The sequence below is a fragment of the Ochotona curzoniae genome, unplaced genomic scaffold (genome assembly GCF_017591425.1).
Source record: "Ochotona curzoniae isolate NIBS_2020 unplaced genomic scaffold, NIBS_Ocur_1.0 contig_21, whole genome shotgun sequence".
Lineage (NCBI taxonomy): Eukaryota > Metazoa > Chordata > Mammalia > Lagomorpha > Ochotonidae > Ochotona > Ochotona curzoniae.
In genome coordinates, this window is record NW_024465322.1 from 1,368,852 (window position 1) to 1,394,481 (window position 25,630).

Below are 25,630 nucleotides of genomic sequence, written 5' to 3' on the forward strand. Positions count from 1 at the left end.
GGGAAGTGCTCATGGTATAAGTGGTCGTTAGAAGGTAGTGTGCAAAATTACACCGAAACTGTACTAGAAGAAAAGTCAAAAAATATTATGTTCTAGGGCATAAACATCTTTAACAGCATGTCAAATTTCATAGCGCTTAGGAAAAACAAGAGAAATACTATATTCAGAATATCTCCCTCAACTATGTGTTGTTTTTATTAATAAACACTACTTTTATTTTCTCAGAGCACCTGGTTACAGAGTCTACAGTGACATCAAACTCTGGATCTCCAAGAGCACTTGAATTTCAAATTGCACCTGTGCTCCCTGCTTGCATGTAACTGCAGGCGGCATGCACCTTCATGTCAAGCATCAATCAGAACAGCTTAGTCAGATGCCTTCTGAAAACCACGGTGCATTGTTGATCTCCTGAAAGGTACATGCAGTGGTTTATGGTCATGGATTGCTTTAGTAGTGAAAGGGGTAATAAGTATTTTTTAGTTGCTCTAGTGCATCAAAGTTCATTCAGTCAAATAAAATAGCCCCTGGGTATTTCCATCCTCAAAGCATCATTGAGGGCTTTGATCTCGGACATGTCTAAGTTGGAGTCAGATTTTAACCCTAGTCAGTCTTTGTCAGGCAACAATTCACTTCTCTCTCAGTTCTATTCTTCTCTCCTATCCTGAGGGAGAGATGTGGCTTCTGTTCAGTACTGGTGTGGAAATATTACGTCATTCTGATGGCTGAGTATTTAGAAGTTAGTGAAAGCCTGATTGTCCCAAGGAACAATCGGCACCAGTTCAATATTTTTCCCCCTCCCCTGGGTCTAGTTTTCCTTATGATCAGATTGGCGTTCTCGTTTCTGACAGCTACTGAAAAATAATAAAGAAAGAAAACAGGTGACATGTAGCCTGCCTTCTCCTTCCCCTACCCTCATCCACTTTTTATTCTGTCTTTTTCACTTTGGCTTGTGTATAGGGGGAGGATAGGATGGTGAGGAATCGAACGAAACCTTTGGCAACCAGCATATCTCTCCCATCATGAACACCCTGAGACTGGAATTGGTGTCACAATGAACCATGCGTCCTGGGGAAATTCTGCACTTGAACGGCCAGTATTTAGCTGTCAACAACTGTCAGGGGCACTACTTACTTTCTAGTTGAACCAGTTCAGAGTTAAAAGTTGTCTTCCCCTTTCTTTATTAAATAACTTGATGAGGCTGAATTATTTTTGCCACATAATTTGCCAAAAAGCTTTCTCAACTGTCTTCTCCACTTTGCAGCCAGGGGTTGCAGAGGCCCTCGTCTTTTGCTCTTCCCTCTGTAGCTGGTGTTGACATATCTGCTGAAAAGATGAGAAAAGGAACCGTGATTCAAATGACAGCTTGAGAGTGGTCAATTTTCCCCTCTATGTAGCTCTTCCTAAGTAAAAGTTTAAAGAGAGGAGCATGCGAGAACATGTTAAGAAGACAGAAACAATCAGAAAGCACAACACAGATGTGAATAGAGCTCCTGTACATATTGCATTTACTTTTGAAAAGTTACAGAGAAAAGAAGACACACCTAGAAAAACATCTTCCGTCTACTAGCTCACTCCCCAGGTGGCTGCAATGGCCTGGATGAGGTCAGGCTGAAATCAGGAGCCAGGATCTTCACCTGGTCTCACACTTGGGTCACGGGGGCCCCAACACTTGACTATCTTTGCTTTTCCAGGCCATTCACAAGGGGCTGAACTGGGATGCTGGCATTGCAAGCAAAGGCTTACCAATCTGCCAGTCCACAATGCTGGCACCAGGCTCTACTTAGATTAATACTGAGCTTCTAGTGCATTTCAACATACTGGAATTACCTTCCCACCCCCCACCCCCCGCCGAGTTTTGTTTCAATATTTAACTCTCCTGAACTCCTGAATTACAAAATAAATGGAAAATAAATAGAACGTACTCCCATAAATCATAGTGGAATAGATAATAGTATTCCTAATGTTATCAGCTCATAACATACCAATAATATTGTGGATGAAAGTCGGAGAGCTTTTATCCACTGTTTTAAGTAAAGGATAGTGAAGAGAAAATGAGTAGGGACAAATCTGAGTTATACCTTGGGATGTAGAATAGCAAATTTTACATGGCCGTTTCTAAGCTTATGAATCATTAGGTAATGTGCACATCATTGAAAATCAGTTATGACATTGGGTATGCTCAGTTTCCGGTAAAATATACCTATTATGATATATTGTATTTTATGAAGCAAATCTTCACAAAGCCGAGGTGTAGACATGGTTCCACGTCTTATAGACCTAACATCATTTTCCAGACCATGAGTTCAGATTGTGCATTCAGATTTAATAAGAAAAAATGCAAAATATAACTGTTAAAATATAGCTCCTTTAAATTTAGAAGTTAATCGTTACTATGAAGTAATGATCAAAAGATGGTGGATTCACCTGTGCCGTACATGGGCTTGTGTCTATTTCATTCAGTGTGGCTCTGCTCCCAGTCCCAGCTTCCTCCTAGTGCTCAAGTACTTGGGCCCTGCATTCCACTTGGGGGACCCGCAATGAGCTCTGGGCTTCCGATTTCAGCCAAGCCAAGTCCTGACTTTGTGGCACTTCAAGAGAATATCAGCAGAAGAAACACTCTCTCCTCTCCTTTCTGTTTCTCCTTCCTTTAAATATTTACAATAAAGAATCAGATAGTTTTTAAAGTAAACAGCAATGCATATTACCTACAAGATTTCTGATGCAAATAATGTTACTAATGGGGAGCTTTGTCAGGGTTATAAGTCTTAGAAATATCCTATTGAACTCACATTGTGCTTTTCATACTATAGATTCTTTGTATTTCTGAATCTCAAATTTTGAGGAAAATACCTTTTAATTTAACTCAAAATAGTTTCATTTTTTTTGGCAGAGCTGATATCAAAAACTTTATAAATTTATAAGTCCTTCTTACAGGATGTGTTGAGCGTATCCTGTATCTGTTCAGCAAATGTAGCATGGGTTGACTTCTGTTTTTTTACAGAAATGTTTTAACTGATAAAGTAATTATATTTAGGCAAATTGCCCCTAGAAAAATATTTCCTTTCTCTTTAGGCAATTTCATTTGTTTTGATGCAAACAAATTTGGCAAGCATTAATCACAGTTCCTAACAACTTCTACCTGTCTCTATGGAATGCTTGGCAGGAAGGGATCAGAAAATAATTGAGATATATATATTTACATATGTATAAATAGTATATAAAATATGCCAAATAATTGTTTCATTCGTAATTACTGTAAGTTTATAAAACCAGAGAATTTTAAAACTTTAGATATATGTTTCTAGAATTTGCTATTATAAAAATGACTCACATTTTTGACATATTGACAAATCATAATCCCATTTAAAATTCTTCCAAGGTTGATAGACTTATGTCATTTTCAAGAATTCATATTGGTGGTTTATATTTGTTTTGTTACGTATATATATTGGATCTATGATTTAAAATCACTGTTACATTTTTGGAATTTGCTTTCTGATTTTTAATTCCAAATTACCTCACAGTATTTCACCATCATTTTGTTTTCAAATATCATGTAAAGTGTACAAAAAATGACATGAGTCACATGAAGGCATAACTTTTATGTTTAAACTTCTTTAGGCAGAGAATTCTCAAAAAATGGTTTTATTCATTCATACTTTAATCCATTCTTCAAAGCTACCGCATACATTTATTGAGCAAATTAGGCAGAATTCAAGTTCTCCAAATAATTCCAATTAGAGATTGCTGTGTGTTTTTCAAATTAATTTCTTCATATTTTAGCAGTCACTAATTTTTTCACTAAGGAATATCTTAGTTTATGTATTTGAAAGTGTTGAACTGTGAAACTTGTCATGTTTATATTTAAGGGTTTGAGTTGATATTTTCTTTTTAGTAGCTATTTCTATGTTAGTTGCTTCGACAACAGAATAGCACTAATCCAATCTATTAAAACTTTGCTTGTTAGATTTCTTCTGCTTCTAAAACATTGTGGCACATCCTTTGTTATCGCAATATTGTCTCTGAGCCAAGATGCACTTACTGTAGCACGAAATACAGTTTTGTTTTACAATTCCTCCCTAATGGAATTCTTGTTTAAAGCCCTGTGTGTTGAGAAATCTGCTAGCAGACAGAATACAGATCAAGCTCACATCCTGACAGATTGTATTTCATTTTTCGTGTATATGAACTGAGATGTTGTATTTCACAGAAGTGGCACTTCTAGTCCGGGTTGCTGCACTGTTAATGGCTTGGGGAAAGCAACAGAGGGTGGCCGTGCCCATATGTAATTCTGCCTTTTAAATAAATAAATAATTTAAAAATAGATTCCCTCCACGAAACATTTTATAATCTGGACACCAGCTTAGGAAAAGTCACTTTGCTTTACGTCTCAAAATTAGACTTTAAAGAAAGAGTGAGATGTGAGATGAGGAGGATAATAAGTCTAAAGGTTATTTAGTCTGTAATGAAAATGTATTTATTTCTTAGCTTGGAAAGTGTTATATATTAAGAGACTCACTGCTATTGTCCCAAAAAAGTTGGGCAGTCTTAAAAATAACACCATACAATAGCAAAGAAGAAGAGTAATGTTCAATATTACACTAGATTCTTACACCAGATATTTCCTACCTAGGAAAACACGATTTGGTTAAAAATCTCCCAAGAATATGAGAATTTTTTTTCAGTACTAAAACATGGTTTTCACCCGTGTAAAACAGAAGACATTCTGTTTTAAAGTGAGCATTCAAATCATACAGCTTTGGACAGTTAATTACTGCCAACTAAAGTTGAATAATTATAGTAAGTGCCTCAGCTTGTAGCTTTTGGCCACCATGTCTTTCACTGATTGTTTGTTTTGTGTTTTTATCTTTACCTTGACTTTGGGAAGCTGTGTGTGGAAAACGTGACCCATTTATTTCAGTGCATACAGGCTCTCTGTCCTGCTGTTGCTTTTCTTTCTTTTTCTCAAAAATGGATTTAGCCCTTGCAGTGACCTGCTGATACGGAATAGGTGTGAGTAACTCAGGGATCTACAAGAATCAAGCGTATGGTGTTGATGTGTTGGCCTTATTTATCAGAAAAACCAACTACTTAGAAGATGTGCCACCTGCCATAGAGACCACGATGCGCTGGGTGGATGCCACCACTGGAAATATACGGCCTTCAGGACAAAGAAGTCATTAGCAAAAGTAGCCTCCCTAAGGATGCCCGTTTGAGCCTTCCTCGTGAGCTGGTGCTTCCCCTGCGATGCTGTGTGTCCTGGGAAAGACACTGAGATCCTCCTGTCTGAGCAGCTGTCAGGTGGTGCTTTGCTTCCGCGTTGAGAATCCCACCTGGAGTGCAAAGATGAGGATGTTTCCATGTGGGACCACTACAAGCCCTTCCTAGTCAGACACATGCGAAACAAAGAACTCACAACATAAGAAAGGATCTCCCCTTTACTGTCTCTTCCTGTCTGTCTGTGACTCTGCCGTTCTTGCAAAGAAACAGAATCTTTTTGAGAAATGGAGACTTCACCAACGCTCCATTACTTGATCATTTCAAAGGTAATAAAAAAAGAGACCCGAAGACTTATGTATCCAAGACAACAGTTAGTAATTACAGCGATAGCTTTAAGTGACATTTAAATGTTTCATACATGAATCTTTCTCATTTCATTCAGCACGAATAATAGTATTTCAAGTCAAAGTAGTATTATGTTGTGGCAGCTGAGAGAGTCAGTGAGGCTTATATGCTGTTTTTTTTTCCCCTAAACTTGGCACAATGGCGTGTCGTAACACTCACGTTGGCCCACTGCTTCCAGAAAACCTCTCTCTGTTCAGTGATGGTTTCCTAAGGCGCCACAGCCCACAAATGAAAGCTTTTCAGTAGCAGTTTGATCCTGTCAACCCTTCCAAGGACATTTTGGTCAACTTATAAAGCATTCTGACATCAATTCTGCCCCCAAATTTATATAAATTGCAAACTTTTGAAAGATCTAATTTGTGAACTCCCTTTAGAATTTATCATTTGATTAAAGATCTGTCATTCAGTTCTTGAATTTGCTATTTCCTGTCTAGACAATTATGGCAAGATAATATTTTTTTGGGGGGGGGGGGCTAACTTTGCTGTCCTTCTCCCCTCCCCACCCCCTGATATTTTTAGGCATAACTGAATGATGTGATTTCTTTCTTAGCTTTTTGAACTTTTTTTGCAGTAAAAACTTCTCAAATGCTCGCTTAAATTCATGTAGAAACTTTCATCCCCTTTCCCTGGCTCTTGTATCTTCAAATCCTTTCTTCCTCCTTGGCAGAAGATGAAGGTATGCTGCTATAATGATCAGATGATTTCCACCATTTGTGAGATTTGTTTAGTAATTTTTTTTTTAACCATGAAACACTCAGACTAATGGTAGATATTTGAAGATATACAACTTTGGTTCAGTATATTCTCTCTTAATACCAAACGTTATGCTTGCTTTGTCTCTTAATATATTTTACAAGATTTTAAAACAAATACTCCGTGCCTCTTTTTAAATGGGAAATCTTATGTTTGCATAAAATACATTTTGAAAAAGCACCCGAAGAAAAATTCTATGAGATAAACTCAGAAATTGCCAAAGACCAAATAGTGTTGTGCCACGATAAGCTTTCACTTGTCTGTTCGGATCCCCAGCTGTTCAGAACCCTGGCTGTTCTGCTCCTGTCCCTGCACCCTGAGACTACACCTGGCAAAGCAACAGCGCATTCTCCAAGGACTTAGGAATCTGCTATTTGTGTAGGAGGCATAGATAAAATTCTGGGCTCATCTTTTCTGCTTGGCCCAACCCAATTAGTTTCAGTTATTTGCAGAATGAACCAGAGGTTGGGGGATCTCACCGAATCTCTTTGGCTATTTTTCCCTAATGAAGCCGCCTGTTTCTGATATTTCCTGGTTAACAGCTGTTGTTCCTTTCTAGTTAAACTTGAGTTTCGGTGTGAAAGGTCATTTAAATTCTTTATGAGAACTATGATGTATGACCATCTTTATTTTGTGCTTATATATTTTTTTTTTCCAAAAACCAGCACATTCTCATAAGATTTGTTTTGTGTGCAATAAATATCATCTGATGAGAAAACCATTCTATCTTAGCAGGATTGAGCAAAGATCAAAATACAACTAAAAGAGAGTCATAAATGCTTTTTAAAAAAGATTTATTTATCTTTATTTCAAAGTCATACATACAGAGAAAATGAGAGACAGAGAGGAAGATCTTCTGTCTGTTGATTCACTCCCCCAAGTGACCGTAATGGCCGGAGCTGCGCTGATCTGAAGCCAGGAGCTTCCTCCAGGTCTCTTACATAGGTGCAGGGTCCCGAGGCTTTGGGCCATGCCAGACTGCTTTACCAGATGACAAGCAGGCAGCTGGATGGAAAGTAGGGCAGCTAGGATTAGAACCTGCGCCTATATGGGATCCTGGCGCTTGAAAGGCAAGGACTTTAGCCAAAAGGCTATCGTACCAGTCCCTCATAGGCACTTTTTAAAAACGGACAACTATTCAAAGAATTGACTGTCAGACAATCCTAGGTTATAAAGTTTGCTAAGTCAACTTCTTCAGTTAGCATTATTGATGCCATTTATGGAATGTTAATTGTGTTTTAATGAGGAAAGCAGCTAAATGCTATTTATACATCACTGCACTCACTTTATTTGATTGCAAAACGTAATCTGTGTATGTTCTGTTTTATATTTTCCTATAAAAAGAAGCTTTATAGTTTTGGCATCACTCTTTGTTTTAAATGCAATTAAAATACCTACGTATTTTCTACTGTCTAAAACATTACCTCATACATTGTGATTAAATGGGAAAATGCACATTTTTTTACATTTGACTATATAGATACGCATCAAGCCTTTCTAGATATTAAGAAAATTAAAACTGTATATTTGTATTGAAATGAAGCAAATCCTAATCTATGGCAATTTTTTTTTTCAGGATAAAAAAATGAGAATGAAGAGTTGTTTGTTATTTTTCTGGTAACTCTGTTACTATTTCTTATTTTTAACGAAAAGGCTGACTTAGTAGAGGATATATAGCTGTATAAAATGGCAACAGCATTCAAAAACTGCACAGCATGCGTAACAGGAATAGCAACAATCAGCTTTAAGTGCCTTACCAAGATGAAGCTCTGGAGAGAACCACTTTCCTTGACTGAACTTCAACCCTGTTCACAACGAAAAAACACCTATGAGTTTAGAAGGTGATGTCCCACTTCTGGAGGCATGTATGTTGAAACCAATGTCTTCATTAGTTACCATGGCAACAGAGCAAGGACCAACTGAATCTGTGTGCCTGGCTGAATTCTCACCACTACGCTGGCCATCTATTCATCTTCCAAAAGCATCTTCTTTGGTTCTTTTGTGCTACCTTTTCTAAGACTATTGTGATCAGGTTGTAAGTTGATGTGGAAAACTGAAAACCTATCTCCTTTATTTTAACCTTTTTGCAATGACCTGTATTCTTGGAATATTCCAGAAGCAACTTGGTTGATTCTGTAAGTCAATTGTAAAGGTATGATGCCTTCCCTCACTGAGGGGATCCCCACAGCCTCTGTAACTCTTGTGCCACGTTTCCTGCCTCGTTGAAATGAGGTATTTCTTATGCCTGGGTAACTTAACTGGATAACTCAAAACCATAGAAGTAATAGCTTTACGGGCCCGGCGCGGTGGCGCAAGTGGTTAAAAGTCCTCGCCTAGCACGCCCGGGATCCCATATGGGCGCCGGTTCTAATCCCGGCAGCCCCGCTTCCCTTCCAGCTCCCTGCCTGTGGCCTGGGAAAGCAGCAGAGGACAGCCCAAAGCTTTGGGAACCTGCACCCGTGTGGGAGACCCAGAAGAGGCTCCTGGCTTCGGATCGGCATAGCATCGACCGTTGCGGCTCACTTGGGGAGTGAATCATCGGACGGAAGATCTTCCTCTCTGTCTCTCCTCCTCTCTGTATATCCGCCTTTCCAATGAGAAAATAATAAAAATAAATCTTTAAAAAAAAAAAAAGAAGTAATAGCTTTACATAGTATAAATAAATAGTCTATTCACAAATTAATTAATTAATTAACTAACAGATTCATTCACCCATGTGTAAAATATGCAGGACTAGAAATTTGAAACGTGACTCACGGAGGTGGGGAAGTCAGACCAGCGGGTTTCCTGTGCTTCTCCTTTTTTTCTCCCAGACAGCACCTCTATGCCACGAGGGACAGCACCAGGAACTCACTGGCTCACCTGCAGGGCTCTTAAGTAAAAATACATAGAGACAATGCTTAGTATACATCTCCAGAATTTGCAGGATATTCGTGATCAAAGCATCTGTTGTGACTTACATTTAGGTCCATAGGGTAGGGTAGGAGATGACAATGAAATAGAAGCCAGCGGTAACCTCACATGTGACATACAGCAAGGAGGTAGGAGTCTCCCATTGTCCCGGGCAGACTCTTCATGAAAGTTTAGACTCAAATTGTCTTGATAACATCCTGTTCATGCTAATGGGGATAAAGTGTTCCAGTGATGGGACCATCTCGGATACGTTCTACGGTGCGACAGAAACTCAATGTGGTCATGAAATACACAGATGTGCAGAAGTGCCTTAGAAGGACTCATCAATGAAAACAATTCATTTTGAACCTGCCACATGGCATGCTCAAATGATGACAAAACCAGTCACATGGGCCGCTCAAATGACTCTGGAGAAAGAAACAAAACCCAGAGTAACAGATGAGAGAGGGCAGAAAAGACAGAGAAAGAGGAGACCACGTGCACCCTTCGGTCCCTGAGCCAGAAAGAGCCATAGCATCAGCTGGAGAGAAGCTGTGCCTTGACCATGAGGTTTGAAGTTGAACTGAAGGTTCTGACCCCAGCCAAGAATGTGAACGCATTGGGTGACGCCCACACCAATATGCAAATCAAGGAGCTTACCTTATGGAACTTTTATGTAAGTACTTTGAATCTTTAAATCGAGTACACACACAGAGGGTGCAACTACAATGCTTTTCATTGAATCACAGTGTTTTGGGGCTTTGTAAAATTTATTTCCAAGTTTCTTGTTTTAGTCACAATAAAACTGCACTGAAAACAACTTGAAAAACCTGGGGAAATCAATAAAATCCATAAGAGCCTATAATTTGTTTACTAGGGGATCCGAGCAACAGATGGTCAGCCTTCCTGTTGCTCTGCCAGTTGCTCATTAACGGGAAGAACTGCCTCTTGCTTCTGTCCCAAGATGGATGAATCACTTAGAGCCATCGCAGCTTGGTTAGCTTGTAATTTGTCCCTCTTGTTCTTTGGAGATGTATTTGATTGACCTTATACAACTTTCAGAAACACCAACGAAGTCTTAACGTTGCACGAATATCCAAGGCGGTACAGAATCCAATGGCCCGGTTGAGTTATTTCTTGAGTGCAATATCACCACATCACAGATGCATCGTGTGGAAGTACTTGAAGTGGTGGTTTGCTACAGAGGCTGGCTGTTGTGCTACTCAGCTCAGAGTGTTTAAAGGAACATCGAGTCCTATAATTAGAACATTCTAGGTAGTCAGATAAGCACCCTCTGCCCCGACTAAGGGCACATGAAAGCTTTTCTTCTGGAGGAAATGAGCAACCTGGAGAGGCCAAATTGTTTGTTTGTGAAATGGGCCTGTCCGGGACACCAGATTGTGTTGAATTTCTGTAAACTCCACAGAAAGAACGGAACCATTATGTCTTATTCAGAACTTAAACGAGGATATTAATAGCCCAATAGAGCTATTAATTATATTATAATTATAATTATATATTATATATTATTACATATATAATTATATATTATAATTATACATTATATTCCTTATTCTTATGTTCTAGATTTAAATGCTTCCAACAACAGCTATATGACTCTATAGCTACCAGCACCTCTTGTTTTCAAAAAGTACAGTAATCACATCAGAGAATTGTGACGTTAAAACTTGTCTTTCTTGAAGCAGTAGAAAACATTAAAAATATCTCTGTGCCTACCTGACTGCATCTCATCTATGTACTCATCACATAGCTCTCTTTCAACAGCTGAAAAGCTACGTGTGGCTATGAAAGATCAACCTGCTAGCAAGTAATTCATATTTTGTTATAAATAGTCCCTATCACATTGTACCTACCGCCTTGCTGATGGCAAAGAGACAGCATCTTCACTAAAGTACACACAGCATGAACACACTTATAGAATGAGAGGCAGCACTGAGGTCAGGAAGGTCATGCCAGAAACCAGCCCTCCTCAAGGGGCTAGCTTAGGGTCCTTTGGAATATATCCTTGCCACGTTCAACTTTCTTTCATCCTGTGATTGATATTTTGCCCTGTGAACATCTGGAGCGAGCAGACCATCCGCAAATTGTCTAGACATTGCCTAATAGACCATGGGGAAAAGAGGAGAAGGTGGGGTTGGTGTACAGCGTTAGAATGATCTGGAAGGTTACTTACATGCCTCGATGATGAGATTCTTTCAGAAGAAAAAACAAGAAAGTAATATTGCTGACACTGCACATATCTTTTCCTTGAAGGGGTATCATTCGTTTAGGCTATGGCAAAACTAAAATATGTTGCATTTTTGCCTTTAAATCTGAAGACGTGACATTCTTAGTTTTGAAGAAACTTGAGCAACTTAGGTATAATTAATGAACAGGCAAGAGAGTGAGTTTAAGGAAAAGAATACAGTGCTACTCCGATTCGTCCAAATGCCAAGATGATTTTAAAAACAGATGTGGATTTGACTTTCTCTTCCGCCACAAGAAGGAAGGGGAGTCAGCAGTCTCTTCACTGGTGAGAATTCAGGGTAAAAGTATGAAATGTGAGTTCCCAGAGCACCTGGAAATATCTGCTGACATTCACAAGCAGTGTGCTCATTTCAGTCTTCTGCAGATTTCCCGGCGGTACGTGCTGGTTTCACACTGGTTTTAAAGATTTGCTTAGTTTTATTAGAAAGACAGCAGAGAAGGTGAGACAGAAAGAATTTCCATTTGCTGGTTCACTCCCCAAGTGGCCCTAAGGGCCAGAGCTGAGTCAGTCCAAAGCCAGGAGCCAGGAGCTTCTTGTGGGTCTCCCACACAGGTGCAGGGTCCCAAGGCTTTGACACATCCCCTACTGCTTTCCCAGGCCACAAGCAGGGAGCTGGATGGGAAGTGGAGCAACCACGACAGGAACCAGTGCCCATTTGAGACCCTGATGTGTGCAAGGCAAGAATTTTAGCCACTAGACTCCTGCTTTGGGTCCTCACGTTGGTTTAAAATAAGAATTTAGAGACCATGTTTTTAATGATGATGTACACATATTGAGAAAAAAAATGACAGCAAGGCCAAAATGCTAATATTCCAACCAACTTCTCAATTTCGCAAGTGTTGTTTGGTATATTGGTTCTGAGATTCTGCTACTGTTCTAACCTTCCCAAATGATACATGAAATGCCATCACGTGGCTACTTGCAAAGAGACAATAACCAGAAAATTGTGAGCAAGTATGAAACAATAAGAAAATAATCATTACACAGACTGAGCCAATCTGTTTAAACTGAGGTTCTTACTCCCTGGATCTCCAATTTGAATAATGCTTAAAAATAGCAGTCTTTGGCCTTGTGCACAATTATTGACAAGCAAACGTTAAATAAAAATATGCAGAATCCGACCAACGTGAATGATTGCTAAGTTAAAACTATACAATTGATTTTTTTTTTCTTTGCTGACAGACCTGTTAGCAAATGGGAATTAATCATTAACTTACTAGCCAGATAATTAAGAGGTATTGTAGGAATTTACAGGATGGTATTGTAAGTATACTGTGTCAATTACCAATATCTACTGAATTTCTGTTTTAAGACATGGGGCTTGCAATTTAGCAAGGTGATATTTTAAGCAAAGGTAAATTGCTGTTCCCTCTAAGAAAATAGAAAACAAACTATTTTTATGCTGTCTAATCAAAGGCTCTACTCTTTCTCTTATCATAGAAAAACACCAATCTAAATATGGACTACATCATGTCATCAGAATGCGTTGCCACACTGCATCTTGCTTGTCTATGTTAAGAACACTTTCAACTCAAGGATGATTTATAACCTCATTAAAGAGATGTAAATGTAGAAAGTTTAGTCTAAGAATCGCTTGAAAAACTTTGCTTGCTTGCATTTCGGTGGCACCCGGTAATTGCAATAAGTCCCGAAATGATTTACTAAGGGTAAATATTTAGTTTGCATTTGGTACTGTGCAAATCACTAGGAGTCAATAAGAATGAATTTCCAGGAAATGACTTTGTGCAGGTAATAAAAATAATCAAAACAATCTTCAGTACTAATTTTAATTAGGCTTGTGGATAACGCTTATGTTATTTAACTTGCTTGCCACAAATGAGCAGTGAGACTCTTAAATTTTATGACTTGTTATAATCAAATAATCATGGTTCTTCAGCAAATATCAAACATAGCAACATTACAGGTAACGTGAATTTGTTGCGTTATTTATAGCAAAATAAAATACTGAGGTTTTTTTGTACTTTGTCTTACATAGAGGCAAAAATAAAATTAAAATGAAATAAACAAAACAATGCCTGCTTCAAAATAGAAATAAGAATCAAGAAAATGCTTTAGACGCCAAAGGTTTTGAAAAATATAGTTATTTACCTTCCAATTTTCTTAGACACGATTTTAATTGTTTTGCTACATGATTTAATTTTCAGGTAGTAAATGAAAATAATCAGATACTGTTAAAAGTTCAAGTTTTCTAGGAATGCTGTACTTTAAAGAAAAGTTAGATCATCTTCCTTTCCAACTCTTTGCCCAACATAGCCTGTATAAGCATTTGGAAATTTTTATGCCAGTATTTTCCGTGAGCATGTATATTTTTTTAAATGTCCATTGGATTCTTTAAATAATTATATATTTTCTCTCTCTGAGGCTGAGCTATCAACGCATTCATTGTGCTGAATATTTAGTATATGTCAAATAGAGAGAGTAAGCGTGTTTCTAAAGAGGCAGAACAGAAACTCCAGCACTATGCAAGTCATGCACGGTGAAGAATTGCTGAAACACAGGTTGACATGCTGTGTTGTTTCATTCCCCGATCACTTCTGAACCAGAATCCTTGTACCTTATGGTGTTGTCACTGCGATGTCTTCCGCCACCACTCTGACTCCACCGCCTTCTTCAGATCAGCAGTGTGATGACTCAGCCCACCTGCACTTGGTTCTCTGCGGATCCCGTCAGTGCATGGTCCATGTTTGTGTCCTCCACAAACCTTAGACAGGCCGCTGCTCATGATTGCTAAGCTGATGCGGGCTCTCCTGCAGAACCTCAGGTTTCCACCATTCCGTCCTCCTCAACAGAGCTGCCCTGTACTTATCTTCATCCTCCAATGACCATTCAGGGATCTAACCCCACACAGACCCTCGTCAGCACAGCCAGATCCAGCCGTTGTAATTTTGCTCTTGGCAACTCCTGCAACTGGCTGTTGAACTGCTTGGAAATGTAGCAGACATGCTCCCCCCCCAGACCCCACTTGGGTCCCTGACAGTCAGGTGGTAGATCAGGAGGTAGTTTCAGTTCCTGGCTTCAGCCCAGCCCTGGTTGTTGTGGCTTTTGAAGGAGTCAACCCGCGGATAGATCCGTGTGTGTGCCCTTCTCTCTGTGTCACTGCACTACCAAATAAATTCAAAAAGTCTCTAAAAGAACATGGAATAGCCTGAAAATGAAGACTTTTGAATAATTATGTGCCTGTGAGCAAAATGAGTCTAAATATTCGACTTGAAGCTCTTCATTATTCAATTCTGTTCCATTACCTACAATGGTAGATCCCATTGACAAAGAATGTGTGATTGCATCGCTCAGTAAGCTTATTGGAAGTCTTGGAGACAATGCTTCCTTCCAATGGTTGGGGTAAGTCAACTTTTATTGAAACTAAGACACATTCAGGTTAAGTCCTTAGTCCTGGGCTTGGTGCACTCCCCAGCTCTCCAGATTCCCGGTTAGACAAAGGGAGACACGCTGTGAGGGCAGCAGCGTACCTGGGGAGTGTGTGGTCTGCCTCAATCCCTCACCTCGTGCGGAATCCCTGCTCCCAAGAAGCCCATTGTTTGAATTACACCAGGCAATGAGCTACTGGAAGCACAGGTTCATTCAGTTCTGGTGTGGCCTAAGACTTTCTGCAGAATTACTCTATTTCATAAAGATTTTAAAAAAGAAGAAAGGATCTGTAAACTTGTCTGGGCCCCCGGAAGATGAAGCCAAGTGTCCCTGGAGACTCCCCAATGGCTCTGTCCATTATGGCAGGATGCTCGGGGGTCCCATCAATCTATCAGCAAGCCTCCTGGGGCACCAGATCAGCTTTCCCAGCCCAAGTGATATTGTTCCGCCTGACCAAAGTGCTCTGACCTCCACTCCACCCCACTGCCTCATCTTCTTGCCACCAGCCCACCCCCTTCAGCTGGGCCTCAGGCTCTCACATTCTGTATGACACCTGCGCTCCCACTGCAGGCAGAGGATGACCAATTTAAGAATCTCCCAGAAGTGCCATGGAAAGAATGAGGAGACATGAATTATATACATTTTCAAATATAATTCAATGCATCTTCACATTATGACAGATTTTCTATCCACCCCTTCTATACTCTAAATGGTCATGAACTTTTCACATACTCTACGCTTCTTTGAAGTTATATGAAAAGAGAATGCAGATATATTTGGTTCAATATCAGCCATGCTTACTGAGTGTTTGTATTAGTATAAGGCGAGCTATGTCATGTTTTCTTTTTTTAATCTTAATGTATTTAAATATATGATGGGAGAAAGGGAGACATTCAACAAGAGGAGTGGCTATTTATCTACTTTCTGAAAGACCCTCATGCCCGCTTTAGAACTGTCATCTATCTGGAAGGGCCTGAAAACTGATCTGGGAGCTGAGATGTGCAAGACCCAGCTCTCTGACTCTTGACACCGCCCAGGTGGGGCGGGGAGCACATCCTGTTTGTGCAACACAGGGAAGAGCAAGCAGCCCCAGAGCCTCACCGAGCTCTGCACATGCACAGAGCTGTGGCAGGGTTACCAATGATAAAGTGTGCACGACTTCACTGGCAGGTGCGGCAGCAGTGTCTCTGTAAGAAGGATGTTCACCAGCGTTAGAGAAGCTGTCCTCAGACACAGGCCTCATTCATCTTCAGGAAGGGAAATGCTGCATTATTAAAGAGAATATGCTCCGTGCTGGTGGAGTATTCCTTTATTAGACTTTTTTTCTGTTCCAGCAAAGTGAAAGGCATGTTTAAATGGCCAATAACAGCAGTGATGTGAATTATTTCATTAGACAAAGTTAGAAAGAAGTTGTAGAAGCAGAATTCATTTTGTGATTGTCATTATGAACTTTGAAATATATCTTTTAGCTAGTGAAGTCCAATAATCTCAATGATTTTAAATAACAGTATGCTTCCCAACTGTACAATAGTGGCTTCATTTTAATTTTTTCATTTTTAATTTTTTTAATCTCTCCTTCCTCATCCCATTCCTACCCAGTAAATGTTTATTCAGCACTCACTATGTACCCCGACACGGCACCCAATACCTTACATATAACAGCACTTTCAATTTGATGTCACGCTTACTCCATTGACGAGATATGCAAGGCTTTGTTAGTAACTGATCAGAGGTGCAAACTTCTGTGAGTTCTTACCAACAAGAAACCAACAAGATCCATTGAGGATACTGAACACCATTATTAGAAAATCGATATTAATTTCTCCTGTCAAATTCTGCATCGCTACCGACTAGAATTTCATGAATGTTATAATCCAACTTTAACAATCAGCACATAGGTGAACTCTCAGAGAAAGTGGACTCTGAGATACGATACATTTTTTTCAATCTATTGTGACAAGCAGACATGACTGAGTGTCTGTCCCATGTTGATTTTGAGTTTCCAATCTCTTTTCAACACATGCCTAGTGAGACTCCACAAAGCATTGGCATTGTCTTGTGTGAGCTTGTGTAGAGCCAGCAAATATTTGTAGACTGGACACATGAATGAATTAAACCAACTATAAAAATTAAGTAATTCCCCAGCACATTATAAATGTTGTGTTTTTTTTTAAAGAACATAACATTCTTAGAACACTGTAAGCAATAAACACGACAAAGTGGACTACTGTTTACTTTTTCGTCGTCTTAAAATATATGAACTCTAATTTGTCAAGAGGTTATGATTTCAACCGCTATTGCTTCATTCCATGTGGTGTCTTTGAAGAGTTTATTTTTATGAAATGAAGTCATACTTGTTATAAATATTTCACAGTGTATTACCCTTTTAGTATACAATTCCAGTATTTATATTTTAGCATATACACATCTTATTTATGAGATAATATGCTGTGAAGGATATAGATATACCAGCTGTTAGGATTTCAGGATGATATCACAGTTAAAATTAATATTCCCCGGGCCCGACATGAAGGCGTAGTGGCTAAAGTCCTTGTCTTGAATGCGCCAGCATCCTATATGGGTGCTGGTTTTAATTCTGGCAGCCCCACTTCCCATCCAGCTCCCTGCTTGTGGCCTGGAAAAGCAGTCGAGGACGGCCCAAAGCCTTGAGACCCTGCACCTGTGTGGGAGACCTGGAGGAAGTTTCTGGCTCCTGGATTCAGATCGGCGCAGCTCTGGCTGTTGCGCTCACTTGAGGAGTGAATCATCAGATGGAGGATCTTCCTCGTTGTCTCTCCTCCTCTCTGTGTATCTGACTTTGCAATAAAAATAAATAAATCTTTATGAAAAAATAAATATTTTCTTCAAAACTACTGCTCCCATAGTCCACAAGTAACATCCTTAGAACCAATGGCTGAATTGCATACCAGGTATTGGTAGTACAAATGTAGAGAAACAAAATTAACCAAGTCCAATATTAACCAAATCCAGTAAACTAATCAAGTTTATGCTATAATTAAAGCAAGGGAAAATGTGGGCCATTGTATGCAGTGATTAGTGAGAAATTGTCCCAAGTGCCATCTATCTCCATATATAATTTACACACAGAGAAACTAATCATTTATTTGACAGGTAGATACACAGAGAGAAAGGTGATAGGGCTAAAGTTAGAAAGAGCCAGAGCTAGAGAAAGTGAAAGAGAACCTTCTAGACACTGGCTCACTTGCCAAGTGCTGTGACAGTCATGCTAGGCCAGGATGAAGCCACGAACCGGGATCTCCCTCCCAGTGGTTTTCCAATGATTTCCTGGGAATCCAAAGAGTTTATCTGTGACCTGCTGCCTCAACGACACAGTGGCAGAGAAATGCAATGGCTGGAACTCAAATCAACACTCCGATGTGGGATGCAGAAATTCCAAGTGGGTGCTTAGCCTGCCCAGAGCAAGTATTACTTTAAGTAAGCCCTCTATAATTCACACTTCTATTCAGAAGTATGTTTATTCTAGCTGGATTGATTATAATCGGATATTTGTCTTCCCCATAGAAACGTCTTATCTGCAAAGATACTTAAAATTCAAAAGCACATGTATTTGAAAACTACGTAGCTCTTGGGTGATTATGCATTTTTCTTGTATGTGTTTGTTTTAAATGAAGAAAATAATTTACACATCTCATAACCTATGCTTTTCACCAGCGTCTGTTGCAGAACTTAGGTCTTCAGAATGGTCTTTTAATCGGATGTAAGTCCCTTAATTATCTAGATTCTTTCCTAATATATGTGGTTATCCATCCTGTAGCAAATGCCCAGGGTAGCATGTCAGTGTTCTAAGTGTACTCAGGACACATTGTCCGTTACAGGCATGAGTCTAAGTGGTCTGATTTGTGTAGCACACTGTATTTCCCAGCCACGGCATACTGCACAGCGGTCTCAGAGAACATCACGAGGCACTGGGACCATTCATCTCTTTCTCAAGAACTCTCAAGGAGCTGTTGGCGGTCCCCAGGTTAAATGGCGTCAGGCGCTATTCGATGATTTAAAGTCATAAAAGATAGGATTGTATTTCCTGCTGAAGTTACACATGTAAACTTTATGAAGGGCATTAACTTAAAACTATGCTTATTTCCAAAATCACATCATGAAACGATTAGCAAGATTTCTTGTGTTAGAGCTGCAGGGGTGACACTTACAAACGCCTGCACATCCCCTTTCTCAGAAAGCTGCTGGTGCGTTTCCCAGCACAGCACTGCCCAGACATCTCACTGAATAAACATGTTCAGGTTGCTGATTTGAACTGGGCATAAGACGGGCAGCAGTGTGCCTCTCTGCTGCTCCCATTCAACCAGTCTCACAGGTGTCTGTCTCCGTGGCTCTCCAGAATCTCCATCAGGATTATTCCTGGGAGTCACTTCTCTTCCTGAAGCATCAGCCTGACCCCCCTCCTCCTGGAGCTCCTGGTTCCTGGCTCGTGCTTGGCTCAGCTCAGGTTGTTGAAGCCATTTGGGGGAGGGAACCAGTGGGTCTCTCTCTCTCTCTCTCTCTGTCTCTCTGATTCTCTCCTTATCACTCTGTCTTTCAAACAAATATACCATTTTAAAAAATCTTTTTATTGTTGTTGTTGTTCACAAACAAGAAAAGGTATGCAATTAAACTATACTCAGACTTAAAAATGAGAAGCTAAAACAATGGGAAGTTAAGAAATATGGTGTGTGGTCCAATATGGAGATAATCATCATATATGACTATTTGAACATAAAATAATTAAAATTGAAGTGAGTGTAAGCCACAATTCTTCATCTACACTACCTATAGCTCAAATGGGCTAGCATGTGAGGCTAGCATGTTGGTCAACACAAATATAGCACATCGTCTATTGGACGATGGACAATTCCATTATCGGATGCACGGACTTGGGGTTCACACTGGAATCTGCCTGTTTCTGGTTTGTTTGTTTTGTAAACGAGGCTTTATTGGAATGCAGTGCTAGCCACTTGTTTATATGCTGTTTAAGGCATTTTTCTTTATAATTATTATTATAATAATAATTCAATGCTATTCAACGTTGACTGCTGCGTTAGAGAGCTTACGGTTCACAAAACTTAAAAGATGTAATATTTGGGAAGAATGGAACAGCTCTCTCCAAACACTGATGGACTGATGGAAAAAAAAAAAAAAACAGGTGTAAAAAATTTTAAAAGCTAATATTCGATCCTATATGGACAACTATCCATAATTGTGATCTAGCTATTTTCTTGTAAACAACTAAGAATTTAATTTTCTGGTTTACAAGTGATTTTTACAGGAGAATTTTTAAGCCCTTCACTTTCCTCTTCTTTCCTAGCATCCCTCGTCTAGCTTGGGTTATTTTAGTGATGTATTTCTTGACTGTAACTGGCAATCAAGAGCAAAAAGTTCTTGAGGAAATTCTCAGTGGTTTAATAGTGCAATGAGGAGCTGAACCTTAGGTTCATGTATTTGCAGTCACTGTGACATTACAGTGAAAATACAGTAGTGTTTTTAATAAAAGTCAGAGAGAATATTGTTATTCTGCTGTGACTGTGGGCTGTTACGAGGAAGCAATCTTTTGTTTTATGGGCTTGAATAAAGGGAGAGGATCCCCAGAGATCACATCTAATATATAATTTTGTGCTTCTCTTGTAGCCAGGGGAGTTCCCGCTTCCATATTTGATTGTAACTTTTATTTCTCTGTTCCAATTTGATTTATTAAAAAAAAAAAGAAAGAAAATCTCTCATTTTAAAGGCAGAATATAAATTGTTCTGTTTCTATGGGCCCTTTGTATAATACAATAAAGATTGTCTGGGAGAATCAAGATGGCGAAATAGGGTAAGGATACATTGAAATAGATGAAACATTAGCCAGTATAAAACAGAGAGGGCACATCCCAGGAAATAGGAGAAGACAGAACGACAGCTTTGGGCACCTGGAGGCTGACAGGCACGGGAAAGCAGGGGCACAATGATATGGTGTTGCAGTGAGCAATAACCCAGCAGCATCCAGCCAGCAATGTGTACTGTACCGCCAGCTGCAAGTCTAGGTCAGCAAGATGTGAAGGGATGTTCCCCAGGAGCTCTGGAGGTGAACCCAGACAAAGAACTCCCTGTCCTGCTAGTCTGTTGGATTTGAGCAGCAACACAGACAGATTTTCTTAGTTTGATTTCATAAGGAATGATATCTACTTCAAATACAACTTGATTTCAGAAATGTCTCTTGCTATCTTAGAGTAACTGCAGTTAAGATTTGAATTCTACTGTAATCCTGAGAAACATAGTAACTACAGATAAAATTGCCCTATGCTTGTTAACAGTGCCATTATTCTGATAAGAAAGTCTGCAAGCATCTTTTTCATGGAGTAAAGCAAGAAATTACTTTGGGTAGAAAAAAAATTGTCCAATTCTTGCTGAGACATCATTACACACCATGTTAATTTCATGTTACATGTTCAAAAGAAGTGAGATACCATAAAATGAGCTTCTATTTTCTCCACCTAAAATTGTCCTCGATTTCCTTTGCTACAACTTTTCCTACTTTCATCACTGTCTGCTAGTTATTCCTTTTCTGCAAATAACTGAAGCGTCTCAGTGGGAGTGGTTTCCGTAAACTGCTTTCCACTTTATACATAAACACTGTCTAAAATTGAAGGCGTCTGTAGAGTAATTTCTGTGTATTGACAGGAAACATTTCCGAGGTAAGAGAGTGAGTGAGTAATGACGCCTAGGCATGATCTGGTATGGCACACCCAACACAAATACCTCCACGCACCATCATGCTTGGGGTTCAGTGTTAACCATTCACAGTTCTTCTTCTGTATCAATTACAATTGGGAAATAATTTTTCAGCAGAATATGAAATGAAACTGTGATATGTTATGACAGCATACTAGCAAAAGCAATTCCAGAGGCAATTCTAAACTTCCTGCGTCTACTATTCAGATTGTATCGGAATAACAAGAACAAAAAAGAACATGCGTAATTTTACTCTTAGAAGCAAGATATTGAACTTGAACCACACAGAATGTTGACATAAAAAAGTAGACCAAACACACTTTTTTTAAAAAAAATTTAAAACACATTCTAAAAAGTCTTAAGCTCTTTATTCAGTTCCTCCTCAGCTTATTGGTATGTTCAAAGTTTTGCAGGCATCTCAAATCATTCCCGTTGAACAATAATGAATGTGCTTGCTAACTTCTCCAACTTAGAATTCACAATTTTGGCTAAGCTTCATTTCTTCCAGATCAGCATTTTTCATACGTGTCTAGAGAGCCATATCCGCTTTTATTGCAAATCTCAGAAGGCCATGTGTGCTGATTTTCAGGGGGGGAAAAAAAAAAGCTGAATATTCAGTTTTAGGTGGGGTGTTATTTCTATCTGCACATTTGGAATTCCCTATGTGTTGAAATCTCTGCTTTACTTTATGCTTCGAGTAGCGATCCTATCTCCCTAGTTATGAACATGATGGGCCAGAGAGGAGACAGGCACCCTCCTGTGTAATCTACACCATGAGCAAATTTCAACACTTTCACAAGTTGGCGCACTTTAAGTAAACAAAATCTGGGAGGAGTTCATGCCTCAGAAATCCCTGCTGAGCTGCACAGTATTATCACGAATAACGTCCCTCCCTAGCCACTGGCTCCCAGCCTGTGTCCCAGCTCAGAGGCGTTCTTCATGGAGTCGTGGGCATTTTCTCGAATGATCCCCAAAGACTACCTCGTGCCACACTGCTCTCATAGCTTTATTGTTTATTCAGTGCTTACTAGTATAGGTCTAAAAATAACACAGAGATAAGGTGGAAATTCTTTGTGACGTCCAAACTAAGCAAGCTCGAAAAGGTACCATTCATCATTTGATGACAAAAATGTTAACGTTCTGAAAGATTAAGTAGCTCATGGAAAATCATTTTAGAAGTATCTCTTAAGGTTATTTTGCAAACATATCTAAAAGCAGAACACTTATTTCTCCTATTTTCTACCAAAAATGCAGGGCCAAATGATCATTTATATATATATATATATAAAAGATCTATAGTCTATCATATGATCACTTTTCAATTTGTTCTTAAAAATATTTACTTATTTGAAAAAGCAGAGCAAGAGAAAGTGTGTGAGAGAGGCAGAAATAACTAAGAGATAAGGAGAGAGAGAGAGAGAGAGAGAGAGAGGAGAGCTCTCATCCTCCGATTTACCCCCAAAGTGATCTCAGCAGTTGAGGTTAAACCAGGCTGAAAACAGGGACCAGGAATTATCTCCTGGTCCCCCTTGTGGGTGGAAGGAACTCTAGTGCTTGAGTCATCTTGTGCTGCTCTGCCCATTGCATTAGTCTGGGCTGCGTCAGAAGCTGGAAGTCATGGCTCCAGCAATTACGTTGAATCTGTATATTAAATTGAGCAATCTGAACATTATGATTATATCAATTCTACTGGTATGGGGACATGATAGATTTCTCAATCTTCTAATGCCTTCTTTTATTTCTTTTTAAAGGTTTTTGTAATTTCCTCACTGAAGCATTTCTTACTCTTAGTTCACTTTATGCCAATGCCTTTGATGTTTTACCCACTATTTTGAAAGGAACTGTTCCTACAAGTTCTAAACTCTTAGCCATGCAGTGTTTTGTGTATACTACGGCCACCGATTTATGCTCACTGATGTTGTATCCTACTGTCTTCCTAAAGTCTCTTTTGAGTCTCGATTGATGCTCCTATATATAGAGTAAAGCCATCTACAATCAGGTAATTTGACTCACTTTCTAATTTTGATTCATTCATTTCTCTTTTTTGGCCTAATAGCTCTAACAAGGACTTCTAATATTAGGTTGAATAGTGGTGGTGATAAAAATGGTCATCCTTGTCTAGTTTCAGATCCTGTGGAAAAACTTTTAGTTGCTTTGCATTCAATATGTTGCTGGCATTGGGATATTTGTATATATTTTTGATTGCATTATAGAGCCTTCCTTGCTTGTCAATCTTGCTTAGGGTTTTCAACATGAAGTCATGTTGGATTTTTATCAAATGCCTTCTCTGTATCTATTGAGGTGATCATATTACTTTTTATGCTTAATTTTGTTGAAGATATTTACTAATGACTGCTTTGCTGGCTATCTGATTCATTTGACAGCTGTGCTGGGTATAGTGTTCTGTGCTGGCAGGCTTTTGCGTGTTTTAGTTTGTTGTCTTCTATGATTTTACTTCCTCTGGCTTGTAGGATTTCTTTGGAGAAGTCAGGCATGAGTCTGTCTATAAGTTGTCTGACATTTCTTATCTGCATGCTTCTGTATCATTTCTTCATGTTCAGCTGAAGAGAGTTTTCTTATGACATGCCAAGGCTAAAATTAGTTTTCTGCCCTTCCCATGTTGGAATCTCCCCTCTTTTCTTCACTATAGGGAAGTTGCATGCATTATTTCATTGAACGCACCTTTCAACCCAGCTTCTCTTTCCAAGCATTTTGGAACATCCATTCCTTATATGTTTGGCCTTTTCATGGTGTCACTTAATCCTCAGATGATTTTCTTGCCATTACTCAGTGCTTTTAGGAAATTTCTGATTTTTTACACATTCCACACATGCTGTCTTCTGGTACTGAGATTCTTTCTTCAACCTCATTTTATGCATAAGACTTTCCATTGCATATTCTGTATCATTATCTTCACTTGCAATATTTCAATTTGATTTTGCTTCAATGCTGTTACTACTTTGAAAAATATTTACTTAATTCCTTGAACTCCTGTATCTGCTTTTCACTGTTTTTAAGATCAATAGATAGATAGATAGATAGATAGATAGATAGATAGATAGATAGATAGATAGATAAATTCTGTGTCTAAAAACTTCTTGATGTCCTCATCAGGAAATTCTGAAATTGTAGAATTATTTTGATGATTTTCAGGGCAGGAGGCATCAGTATGCTCTTTCATGGCATTTTCTTTTTCCTTTTCTTTGCCCTTGGCATTGAAATTCAGGCTAGCAGATTCTTCATGGGCCAGTTTTATCTTTACGCTGTTTCATCCTCAGGATGTCATCCTCCAGTTCAAGTTTACAGATCCCATTCAGTGCCTGATTCGTCCCTTTAGTGAATTTCAGTCCTAAGCTCCTGTGCTGCATTCTTGCCATGACCTCCACAGACCATGCCCTTGTGATCTGATATCATAGCCACACTGTGGTTTCCTCAGCATTTCTTCCAGTGACACCAGGAATTGGGCTAATGCCAGCTATGTCTTCAAACTACAACGCAAGGCTATCACCAGCACTCTGCTCCACACTCACTCAGCTTGCAAGATGGAGTGTTTCCTCTCTTGTTGAAACCCAGGAGCAGCTAGGTCAGTGAGCGTTCCCTGACCTACTTTGGACGGAACCTGTGAGGTCTCAAGTTGATATTATTTTCCTGGTGGGACCGAAGAAATTCCATCCTGGTATCAGTGCGGGGGCATCCTGGATTTGGCGCATGTGCAGCTCGCCGTCATCCTCAAAGGCTTTGCTGCTGTTCTCCAAATTGCACCCAAAGTAACACCTGTGGTTATAATCTGGACGTAAGTTGTGAACTTAACTCCCACTCTCATGCCCACATGCAATTTCCATTGCTTGCTTTATCTTGTGATTTTAAAAGTGAGTAGGATCCATACAGCTATGGCTTGACTGACTTCCTGCATCCCTCGTTGTCTGCCTTTGTTTTAATGATGGTTCTCCAATGTCCATTGGG